This window comes from Asparagus officinalis, chromosome 8 (genome assembly GCF_001876935.1).
Source record: "Asparagus officinalis chromosome 8, Aspof.V1, whole genome shotgun sequence".
Classification (NCBI taxonomy): domain Eukaryota; kingdom Viridiplantae; phylum Streptophyta; class Magnoliopsida; order Asparagales; family Asparagaceae; genus Asparagus; species Asparagus officinalis.
The window spans coordinates 72191493-72203675 of NC_033801.1; the positions used below are offsets into that span (position 1 = coordinate 72191493).

General features: G+C 33.4%; 1 long non-coding RNA gene across 1 annotated transcript; it reads right to left on the reverse strand.

Annotated features, from left to right (window-relative positions):
- On the reverse strand, positions 7421–8565 carry LOC109851187. The gene is made up of 3 exons (XR_002249704.1): positions 8484–8565; positions 7620–7721; positions 7421–7534 (listed from the first exon to the last, which is right to left on the reverse strand). It is a non-coding gene; the product is annotated as an uncharacterized LOC109851187 (long non-coding RNA).

Consider the following 12183-nt stretch of genomic DNA (forward strand, 5'->3'; position numbering starts at 1 on the left):
ATTAAGTCTAATTTCAGTTCATGTTAAGTCTATTTTATTTTCTGTTAAGTCTAATACAACTTATTTTAAATCTAATTTCATATTAAGTCCAATTTGGTTCATGTTAAGTCTAATTTTAGTTCATGTTAAGTCTAATTTAAGTTTATGTTAAGTCTAATTTTAGTTTATGTTAAGTCTAATTTTAGTTCATGTTAAGTCTAATTCAACTTATTTTAAGTCTAATTTCATGTTAAGTCCAATTTTGATTCATGTTAAGTCTAAATTCAGTTCATGTTAAGTCTAGTTCAACTTATTTTAAATCTTATTTCATGTTAAGTCTAATTTGATTCATGTTAAGTTCAATTTCAGTTCGTGTTAATTCTAATTTCAGTTCATGTTAAGTCTAATTTCAATTCATGTTAAGTCTAATTCATGTTAAGTCCAATTTGGTTCATGTTAAGTCTAATTTCAGTTCCTGTTAAGTCTAATTTTCGTTCATGTTAAGTCTAATTTTTGTTCATATTAAGTCTAATTTCAGTTACTATTAAGTCTAATTCTAGTTCATGTTAAGTCTAGTTTAACTTCTTTTAAGTCTAATTTCATGTTAAGTCCAATTTAATTCATGTTAAGTCCAATTTCAGTTCATGTTAATTCTAATTTCAGTTCATGTTAAATCTAATTTTAGTTCATGTTAACTTAATTTTTTGTTCATATAATTGAATTGGACTTAACATGAATTCAATTGGACTTAACAAGAACCAAATTGGGCTTAACATAAAATTAGGCTTAAAAACAAGTTGAATTAGACTTAACATGATTTAAATTAGACTTAACAGGAATTAGATTGGACTTAACATAAAATTAAATTGGACTTAATATAAAATTTAACTTAAAACAAGTTAAATTAGACTGACTTAATATAAAATTTAACTTAAAACAAGTTAAATTAGACTAACATGATTTAAATTAGAATTTTTTTAGTTTTGGGGAGAAAGAAAGAGAGATCGGGGAAACTTAGTGGGAGAATAGGAGAAAACAACATGGTTGGAGCATGCACGCAAGGTCAGGGTGGCATAGGGGGGTGTCAACATTTGCGAGAAAAAGGAGGAAGTGAGAGAGAGAGGAGGAAGTAAATGGATTAGGAGATAGGAGGAGAGGAGAGGACGAAGGGGGAGCAGATTTAAATCTGGAGACAAGGAAGAGGGAGGAGGAAGAGGGTATTTTGGGCTTTTATATTTTTTTTCTCTCTCTAAATGCTTAGTTTGCATGCGAATTATATGAAAAAAGGGTTGAGTCACATATATTGTAGGCATAAAAAATTACCTATAAAACCCAAGACCTAGCTCAAAACAAAGAGAAGGCGATAAACGTCATCACTCGAGTTAGAGAGAATCATTCAAATACGAAGCGACGAAGCAACAACAAGATTTAGAATGCATGGTTCGAGAAGAAAATGAATACATGAGTATGAAGAACTGAAATTTCAACCATGAAACAATTCGAATCCGAAAAAAGCTCAAAAGAAAAAAGTTGCAGGTCTCTTTGTTAGCTTTCCAACGCATTTTGAATCACCTCATTTTGAGGTCGGACGAGAGAATTAAAGCCGAAATACTGAAGATAGTACAAACTAACTCGGAATTCCGAGATAGTTTTCTGTGTCTTAGAATCCGATATACAATAATGGGTCTCGCACAAGTGTGAGACACACTGACCTGTCTTCCACAGAGAGGATTCCCGAGACACATTTTCAATGGTTTTTTGATCGATTTTGACAGGTCCAGTGGCCTCCTAACTGCTTTGGGGTTATCCTTAAACGTGAGAGAGCGGTTATTAACTGAAGATACGCTCAAATCGACGTAACTGCAAATTGAGACACACAATTGTGTCTCAGATGCTGAGACATACATGTGTGTCTCGGGTGCCGAGATAGATAAAAACTGTCTCTCACAGTCAGACTCTCCCAAAACGCATTTTTTGATGATTTCTCAAGATTCGTGCTGTCCATTGCCTTCCTATCTACTTCGGGATCATCCCTAAACATGGTAAAATCATTTCTAACTGAAGAGACGACCAAATCAAAAAATCTTATCCGAAAACACATCATCCGAAGCCTATAAATACACCCCTAGCGCCCCTATGCACGAGGGATCTGGAATTTGGAACTTTGAGGTAGATGTTGACATTGTGAGAGTAGAACGTATGAATTTCAGAGAAGGAAAAGAGAGATCTTGGCGAATTCTTCAGCATAAAGAGGGAGCTTTCGAGAGATCTGCAGCTTTTCCATCTTCCCTTGTGATTAAACGTCGTTTTGATCTCGAGAAGAGTATTTATTTCGTATTATTGAGATATTTACTTCTGTTCTTGTGTCTAAAACAAAACAAGAACAACAATCTTTAGTTCCGATCAACCCGGATCTGATACTTGGTAGTCCACGGATCAAAACGTCCCCGGCACAGGCAAAGATCCCACGCAAACATCGACCGATAAATGATCCTACGTGTGTTTCCAAGAAGTCTTCATATGTTGTAACGAGAAATCTTATAAAAAGATTAACTCTTTTGAATCTGTGTAAATGATAAACGTTGTAATGGATCCAACAATGAAGCTAATTTCTGACGCAAACATATATATGTAATTTTGGGGCTGCAGCATATAGGGAAAAGTTGGAGGGACCATGTCACATGAAGTTATTACTTTTGGGGCCTTGACACAATTTTCCCTAATTTTAAATATTTATTATCTCTAAATTATTTGTATTCTAACATGAATATATTTAATTTTTAAAATCTTTTTAATCAATTTATTTAAGTTTAATTAATCCATTTAAATATTAAATATATTATTTAACCCATTAATATATATTATGTTATATTTAATATGTTTATTGTTTAACAATTTCTTAATTATATATATAAAAAGTTTAAATATTAAATACAATATTACATTCATTTATATCTTTTTATTTAATTTTTAGATATAATGTATTAAACACATAAATATTAAATACATATTATATTTAACAATTATAGTATAACATGATTAATAATAAATTATTAAAATATTTGATAATAAATATTTGATTGAAATTTTTAATTATATAAATCATATTTATATATTTAAATATACAATTACCACCACAACTCTAATTCAAATAGTTCGTGAAATTGTGCTTTAATCCATAAATCCAATTGAAAAGTTCAAATATCCTATTAAGTAGTTCAGTGCTCTAATTTGAAAATCCTAGTCATACTCTAACTAAGCATGTTAGCCACTTGGAGATTCTTGGATAATTGTGCTAGTTGTATTAAACGATCCCAAATGAAAAATTCTGCCTCAATTGTGCTTGAATACCTTATAGTTTCTTTGGATATTATACGGAATAAAATTTTGTTTGTAAATGGAAATATTTAAAATTCATTTAATAAGAAATGTTCAATAGTTAAGTATGCTTCATTTAATTTTTATAATTCTAATGCATGCAATTATACGTTGATTGAAAATCATTATACAAAATTTTAATTTGAGATTGAGTGGATATCATCATGTAATCATTATTTAAATAATTTTCTTAATTATATATTATTGTAAATTTCTTTCTAAAGAGAACTTTTTATGGTGTTCACAATAAAATATGTAATAGAATTGCCTTTTGGAGATATTAACAAAAGATTTATACGTTATATTTTTATTTTTTTAACCTAAAGGTTAAAACCTTAATTTCTATTTTAAATATGCAGATTTTTATTTTTTACAAATTTTATTTTATAAGAACAGATATGTACCATGATTAGTGGGAAGAGAGAGGATGAGAGAGGACGAAATTTGATACAGGTAAAAGGATGTAAAAGACTCGTAAAGCAAAAGGACAGAGACCAATAGATCGAAGTACGTGGAATCAGTGGGACGCTAACATAAATGATATAAACTGGATTTTTACTTAAGTACTCTTCTGCATTAAAGAAGCTGAAAATGAAAATTCCCAAGTCCTTGCACTATCTTCATGTTACTTGTAAACGATAGTCTAGAACTATCTACTTTGTTTTACATTTTTCCTGTGGGCCCATGCCCCTAGTTGCTCTTATATAAGTTCGCCCATGTATATTATGTATATACCTCAGTTATTTTCTCAGGCGCTTGTATACCCTAAAGTTCAAAAACATATACCATCACTACAACGGTTATGTACAATAAAGTCTTAAAATTATATACTAAAATATCCTTATTTTTTAAAAACTTTTACTTAAATACCTCAATTATGTAAACTTGAGGGTAATTAAGTTGAAGTTTTGAAAACTTTAGGATATATAAGTATTGTCGAAAACAAGTGAGGGAAAAGTGCGAAGTAGAGAAAACTATAGGGTATTTAAGTGCAGTTAAGACATATATAAATATAATTCTATTGTAATGAGGATGGTAGAGTTTATTCCATGGTTTTAATAATATTATTTATTTATATATAGGATAAATTTCACAAACCCCTTGGAAATGCTGAGTATCCTTAAAAAAAATCCAAGCTCCCTTGAAATATCTTTGGAAACACTGGATTATAATGCACAAATGAAATTATAATTCAAATAAAGTATAATCTAGAGCATTTAGTAAATTTGCAGCTTTTATAATTGATTTTCAGTAGTAGATTACTTGACAGATGGATAGATTATAATCCATCATTATTGTCAAAAAGACTAAAAGAGACATGGGGTTGATGGTGTATTACTAAATAAGGTTTTTTATGAAATTATAATGGGTATAATTATATTTTACTTCGTCTAACTTCATGGCTTATAATCGACCAAAAATAAGGTAGATTATAGGCAAAAATAAGTCACTTGTCAAACATATCAAAGCGACTTACAAGCCACTTTGGTTATTTGCCTAACATGCTCTTATTTTTAGGATTATTTGCAAACAAACAAAACATCAAATTGTTTAAATTGTTGGAAACACGAAGTACGACAAGGCAGAATATGCATATCATGATAATTAATTAAAATTAATTAAATTTAAAAGAATACGTGGAATGCTTCCGATCTTTCATAATCCATATTCCAATATTTACTTGAAAATTCCATCTCCCAAGATCTATATAAAAATTTCCAAGCTTCCTCGAGAAAAAAGCCTCCAATTAAAATCTACTCGTCACTGAAGAGAAGCAATATTGAGAGATAGGTTTTTAATTTTTTTATTTTCTCTAACTTGTTCTCTATCTTATCTTCATAATATTTTCAATGTCTTCACAAAACTACATATAAACCCTATATATAGGATTAGGCTAGCCTTATAGATTTTAATTTTAAAGAATTCATAATTATTCAAAACTTTATCCATAATGATCAAATATAGAATAGAATTATTCAAAACTTTATCCATAGTAATTAAGGATAAAATAGAATTCGTATTGCATGTAAAACTTTTCTAATGATATTAGTGAAACCAATTATTAGTCAAATTAATACTTTTAATTTAATAGTTAAACCCCTATCTGACCAACTATTCATAAAAGCTTTTCTATAATATGAGACTAATTATTTATAAATTAATATTTTACATTCAGTCCCCTCTAGTATCATTTATTTTAGGCAACTCTTTGAGTAGGACAATTCACCAATTTGCTTATGCATAAATTGTAATTCCTAAAGCATAAATAAAATTTATTTTAAAACATTTATTTTTATAAGAAAATAAATTTAAAAAATTATTTTCTAAAATTACCCACTAATTTCTAAGGATACATAATAATTATGTAAATGATACCCAAATTATATGTGCAACAATTAGATCTATTAATATTTCATAAATATTACACAATTTGTATTGGATATTTAAGGGCATATTATTAATATTCCAGCATAAATCAGTATTAGCTTTCTTATCATTTGAAAAAATAACTTAGATGATTTATTTTTTAATTTATATACCTTTTCATGTTACCACCCTTATTAGGAAATAGTATAGCACAATATTATTTTTTTTCAAGACAAAGTTTGTTAACTATCCATTAAGGTTTGCCGGTATAGTTAAGTGAGTGCTCAATAGTTCAGTTTTGAATACCCTTACTAGGTTTTTTGAAATTAGGATAAATTTGAGGAGAACTTTAATTTCTAGGGGAAAAGTTTGTTAATTATTTATTAGCTCGTAAGGATGATTGGATGAGTTTGCTTCCTGTTCAATGGTTCCAGATTCGAATACTCTTGCCTACTCTCTTACAATTGGATGAATTTGAGGTAAGCTCCAATTTCTGAAAGTTCAATTGAAAGAATTGAGTTCTCTTGATAATATGATGACTCGAACTCGAGTCAGAATTCTATTAGAACACTAGTACAAAACTGGCTTGTCCAAACGGTTGGAACCGTTTGGGAAAACCCCCTCCCAAACGGTTCCAACCGTTTGGGAGATTCAAATCACCCGTTTGGGCTAAAGCCGTTGGGGACGAGTTGTCCCCAACGGTCGCCCAAACGGTTGTAACCGTTTGGGTTGAGTTCTCTTGATAATATGATGACTCGAACTCGAGTCAGAATTCTATTAGAACACTAGTACAAAACTGGCTTGTCCAAACGGTTGGAACCGTTTGGGAAAACCCCCTCCCAAACGGTTCCAACCGTTTGGGAGATTCAAATCACCCGTTTGGGCTAAAGCCGTTGGGGACGAGTTGTCCCCAACGGTCGCCCAAACGGTTGTAACCGTTTGGGAATGTTTATATACACATCTCACATAATAAGTACTCAACATCTCACAATGAAATCAAAATATTCTCATACTTTGCTAAATATCCAATGTTATATATTCATACACAATGTTTACTCAATATACTTAGAGACAAAACATATACATACACAATGTGCTCAATCTCTCACAATGAAAAGCATCTAATATTATATACTTGTCTCTAATATCCAAAATGAGGTTGCCTTTTCGATGACCAGCTCCTACACGATACAAAGTATTCAAATATAAGTCAACAAGGAAAGAGTAGATATATTTAAGAAAAAACTTCTGGTTCCTCAGCTTCTCCTCTGCAACCATGTCGCTGAAGTATTCCTTCTGGTTCCTCAGCTTCTCCTCCTCGCGTGCTTCTTTGTACCTGAACATCAAATCATGAAATAGTTAGAAAACATCCATAAGTTTCATAGGACCCAGCGAGTTATTTGTTAGGGTTCCTCCTTACTTGGCAGCCAAAACATCATCCATAGCCTCCAACTCCTCTGGTTGGATGGTGACTTCCACCTTATCTGATTTTGGACCTCGAAGAAGATCAACCTGCAAAACAGTCGAAAATAAGTAAACTCTTTATGTTAAAAATAACTCGCTAGCATTCGAAAATGAGTATGTGTGAGTTGTTACAAGCAGAGTCCCAGGAGCAACTCTCTCTTCCTTCTCTTCCAGAACCTCAGGTATTACCTGTAAAATGTCAATAAAAAGGTATCGCTGAACTTACTTCATCAACAGGAGGTTTTCCCCAACCTCCAGGATGATAACCAAAGCTGGCTCCAGGAGGAATAGGAGCATTAAGTCCTGGTATTTTCAGATGTGGGTAAGATGGCGGAGGACCGTATCTCTGACAAAGTTAATTACTGTTAGTTATGCTTACAGGTACAATAAAATAAGAAATGCTTCTATAAAATCTTAGCGTAAGCAACAACCTGCGTATTAATAAGCCAAGGAGGAGGAGCACCATCTGGCATGCCAAGAGCTTCTTTAAGTTCATGTGACAGCATTCCTGGTTTCATTTCCCTCAGTTTGACCTGTAAATAGCATGAATATTATCAAGCTGCAAAGTCTCTCCAACAAAAAAGTATAACAAAAAGCATGCTAAATGTCTTGAGACCTGAAGATATATGACAGAAATTATGCCTACTCTACAGCCATAAGACACATAATTTTGGCTTTCACAAAAACAGTACTATGTTGGGCAGGTAGAAATTAAAATTCATCAAAAATTACATATTATGAATGCATTCTAACTACCCTACTATTTGTTTAAATGCAGAAGTGGGTACTTCCTCAAAAACATATAATGATTATGAGAACCAACTTCAGATGCAGAAAATCAACGTAATGGAAACCAATGAATGCAAGAAGGTTAGCATTTTTTACACTTCTACTATCATGGAGATGTATTATACTTCAATATTAAGGATGAAATAATTTTAGCAAACCCATCACAATAGTATATCGAAAATCATAAAATTAGTCATCTGATTATTCTAAAAAGGGTCGGTCGCTTTGAACAGTTTTTCATATTGCAAAATAAATAAGATTCAAGTATGATGCAATTAAAATTTAAGCCATAGTATAGTTTGATATTCAGCAGACGGACAGGGTTAACATTTTTGGACGGCGAGAAGAAACAAAACTGAAAACCCTAGCTTCAGGATCCCAAATCTCTCTCCTAAAAGAACAGTCTGGTAATCAACTGTGAAATATGCCCTTAATATCTAAAAGAATTAACTCCACTGCAACAGCCCATAATACAATAGTCTGAAGATACAGGATCAGAAGAATACCTCAAACTCTTTTCCTTCTTGATACAAATCACCATGTGTTGTAAGCTTTGGTTTAGTCTGATATTTGAAAAATGCATCATGCAGAACCTGCAGAAAAACACAAGACGAGATGAAATTTTTATATATCAACACTGACTATTCTCTGAGATATCATTCAGCAAACAGTTTGCATCAATTTCTTCAAGCAAGCTCAGAATAACTTCTCTCTATACGACTCGGCAATCTTCTCATCACCAGCTATCAATATGTCCAGATTTCGATACCGATAGCAGCAATAGGCTCAAAATCAGGTTTGTCAAGCTCAAAATAATCAGGATTAGAGGTGAGCACTTCTAGCTCTCTAACACATGACATGACTCATCCTTACATTTTTAAGGCAACCAAGTTTCAAACTCGAACAGCCGCGGCGGCCGAGGAGGACGAGGGGAGCCTATCGAGGGCCTTGATCGCCGCGGTCGGAGTTTGACAGGGTCAGATGAGGGATTTTCGACGCGGTTGGACGAGGGGGTTAGGGATTTTAGAGGGTTCGGTCTTGAAATTTTTGGGATGAATTTTTCGCGCTGGGATGAAAGCCTATCGATGGCCTTGATCGTTGCGGTCGGAGTTCGACGGGGTCAGATGAGGAATTTTCGACGCGGTTGGACGAGGAGGTTAGGGATTTTAAAGGGTTCGGTCTTGAAATTTTTGGGGAAGAATTTTACGTGCTGGGATGAAATTTTTGGGGGGAACCGAGAAAAAAAAACTTTTAATTTTTTTAAAAGAACTAAACAAAACGTCCAAACGGGTTAAACCGTTTGGGCTAATATATCCCAAACGGTTGTAACCGTTTGGTTCAACCGTTTGGGATTTTTTAACAGCCCAAACGGTTTCCACCGTTTGGGATTATTATCCCAAACGGTTAGACCCGTTTGGGCTTTTTCGACTTGTCCAAACGGTTGCAATGACCGTTTGGACTGTGTTGTTTTCTACTAGTGGAACTGTTAGGATTATGTCTTTGATTCTTTGTATAACTTCATGAGAATTAGATAGGACTAGAGATCTATCATGATTAGGAGATTGGGTCTCATCATGATTAGAAGTTTGTATCCTATGTTAATTAGAAAATTTGGCTAGGCGTAAGGTTTTGGTTTTCCTATGTATATTATTCTATTATTGGAGGAAAAACTAAGTAGAGGGGAGAGAGCCAATATTCTTGTAATCTAGGGTTAGAAGTGTTAGACCCTAGAGGGGGGTGATTAGGGTCTTATGCTAATCTAATCCGATTTTATGCCAATTAAAAACTAATTACTAAGTTATCCTAGCAAGTATGAAATACAACAAGATATATGAGCTAGGATAAGCAATGTAAACAATGGGATATATCCTATATGATGAAATATATATATGCAAGGATATATAAACTAATACAAGAGTAAACAAAATGAACTAGATAGTGGATGATATAAATAATGAGCTATGGACAATGGAGACAAGAAATATAAACATAAGATTAAGTGCGTCAAAGCAAACTCAAACACACGATATGATCACGGAGTTCGGACCTTCCGTCCTATGTCTCCGCTCCCCACTCCCGGGGAGAAATCCACTATCACAACCGGGTTTTCTACGCTCACCCGAATAACGTTTACACCTCACAGTGTCGATTTTCAACGCTCACCGAACAACATTCACTCCTCACACTCGGTTTTCTAGTTCACTGAACGATCAACGTTCACTCCTCACATTCGGTTTTCTAGTTCACCGAAAACTTCACAACACACTCGGTTTTCTAGCTCACCGAAAACCTTACACCACTCACAATGTAACAAATATAAATTTGTTCTCTACAATAGATGAGAACTCAATTAAGCACAAACTCAATGTTACAATCTCTCACAACCCTAATATACTATGTATGCAAATACAATAAGCTCAAGTGGGTGTGTGTAACAATGAGATAATATAATCAAATCTAAACTCAATATAAAAACTAGCTTCAAAGAATGATAATCAAATAACTAAGCAAATGTAAAGCTAGATAGAGTTTAGAAAACTTCTCCAATAGATGACAAGATAAAGAGGGAGATTGGAGCCCAAACAAGAAGATGATCTCCTCCACTTGTGAAAACAATCTTCAAACCAAACAAACACTAAAACTACACTTAAACCCTTATTTAAAAACTTGTTTAAAACATTCTTAAATGAGTATAAGAACTGAGGTATAAGGGGGTATTTATAGCCTCCCAAAATCTCAGCCAAAACCCCAAAGGAAAAGACCAAAAACCCACAGAATCGGAAATGAGATTCTGTACAAACTAGCCGTTGGGCTGAACGGCGGTCGACCGCGGCGGTCGCCCGCGAGCAACAAAAACGAAAGAAAAGACTCCAGAGAGTTCGACAGTCGACTGTGGTGGTCGACCGCGAAAGTTTCTGCTGCCCAATATGCAAAGGACTCAGGCGTAGTCGACCGTGGCAATCGACCGTGAACTGATATATAAAAATAAAGTTCTGAAAACTATTTTTCTGATTTTAAAATACTGTTTAAAAATATTAAATAAATTTCAAAAAATATAAAACTTTGGGGAATGATTGTAGACATGATAATAAATATGCCACAATAACTGGTTTCCAAAAAGAACATCCCAAATAAAAAATATCATCATTTTATAAAATAGGCCAAAACATGAAAATGTAAACATGTGAATTTTGACATTTTGGCTAAACCATGTTTTGAAACATTACAAAATGATTTTATAGACTTGAAGAAAGATGTAAACTATTGTTATGAAGTCTATAAATAATGAATGTAGTATTTTATCAAAATACAATAGAAAATAAAACATATGAGTATGTATATGAAATTATATTTGTTTCATATCTAAGTAGTTAAACCAAATCATAATAATAAATATGAAATATGTAATTTCATATTTATAAACATGAAAACCCAAAACCATGCATGTATATATATAACTATATATATACATAGAAACCAAATACGTGTGTGTATATGATATTGAGCTTAAGGTACTTAACACACATAATATAAAACCTAAACTAAGTTACCCAAGCTAGATTTTGATCTTCAATAAGCTCTATCTTGGTATGCTTGCAGATGAAGCTTAAACTTGAATTGCATAAGCTTCTCTCCATAATTCTGCCAACCTCCATTTGATATCGTCGTTAAAGCGATATTCCATCCATCCTCCAACTCGTTGTTTGCCTAGAATAAATATGAAAACACAAACACTAGACAAACAACATTAGAAGTAAATTGTTTGTTAAACATCATCAAAACAAGAAGGCCAACAAGAAGAGGGTATAGCCCAATTCAAGAATATTGTGTGAGAGGTGTGTAGGCGTCTAAAATTGCCTACGGGCCCTCACACGTAGCTCGAGGCACAGAGAAGATGATGAATGTCACAATTCGAGTCATAGAAGCTTAATCGACATTGACAAGCGTATGAAGTGAGTTAACGAACCATGCGAAGCAACAGAACTTCGGAATAACGAAAACACGAACTGATCGGGAGCTCCGCGTCACTTACGAAAGATGAAACACCCCCGTGTTCCATCTTCTCAGCGGCTTTCCGATGCATCTTGAATCGTAGGATTCCGAGTTCGAACGACGAAGATACGGCTAAAACGGACAAGACGTGCAGAACTACGTTCCTGGCCTCGGCGAGACACCCAGAGGTGTCTCGGCCAGGCTTGGGTGTCT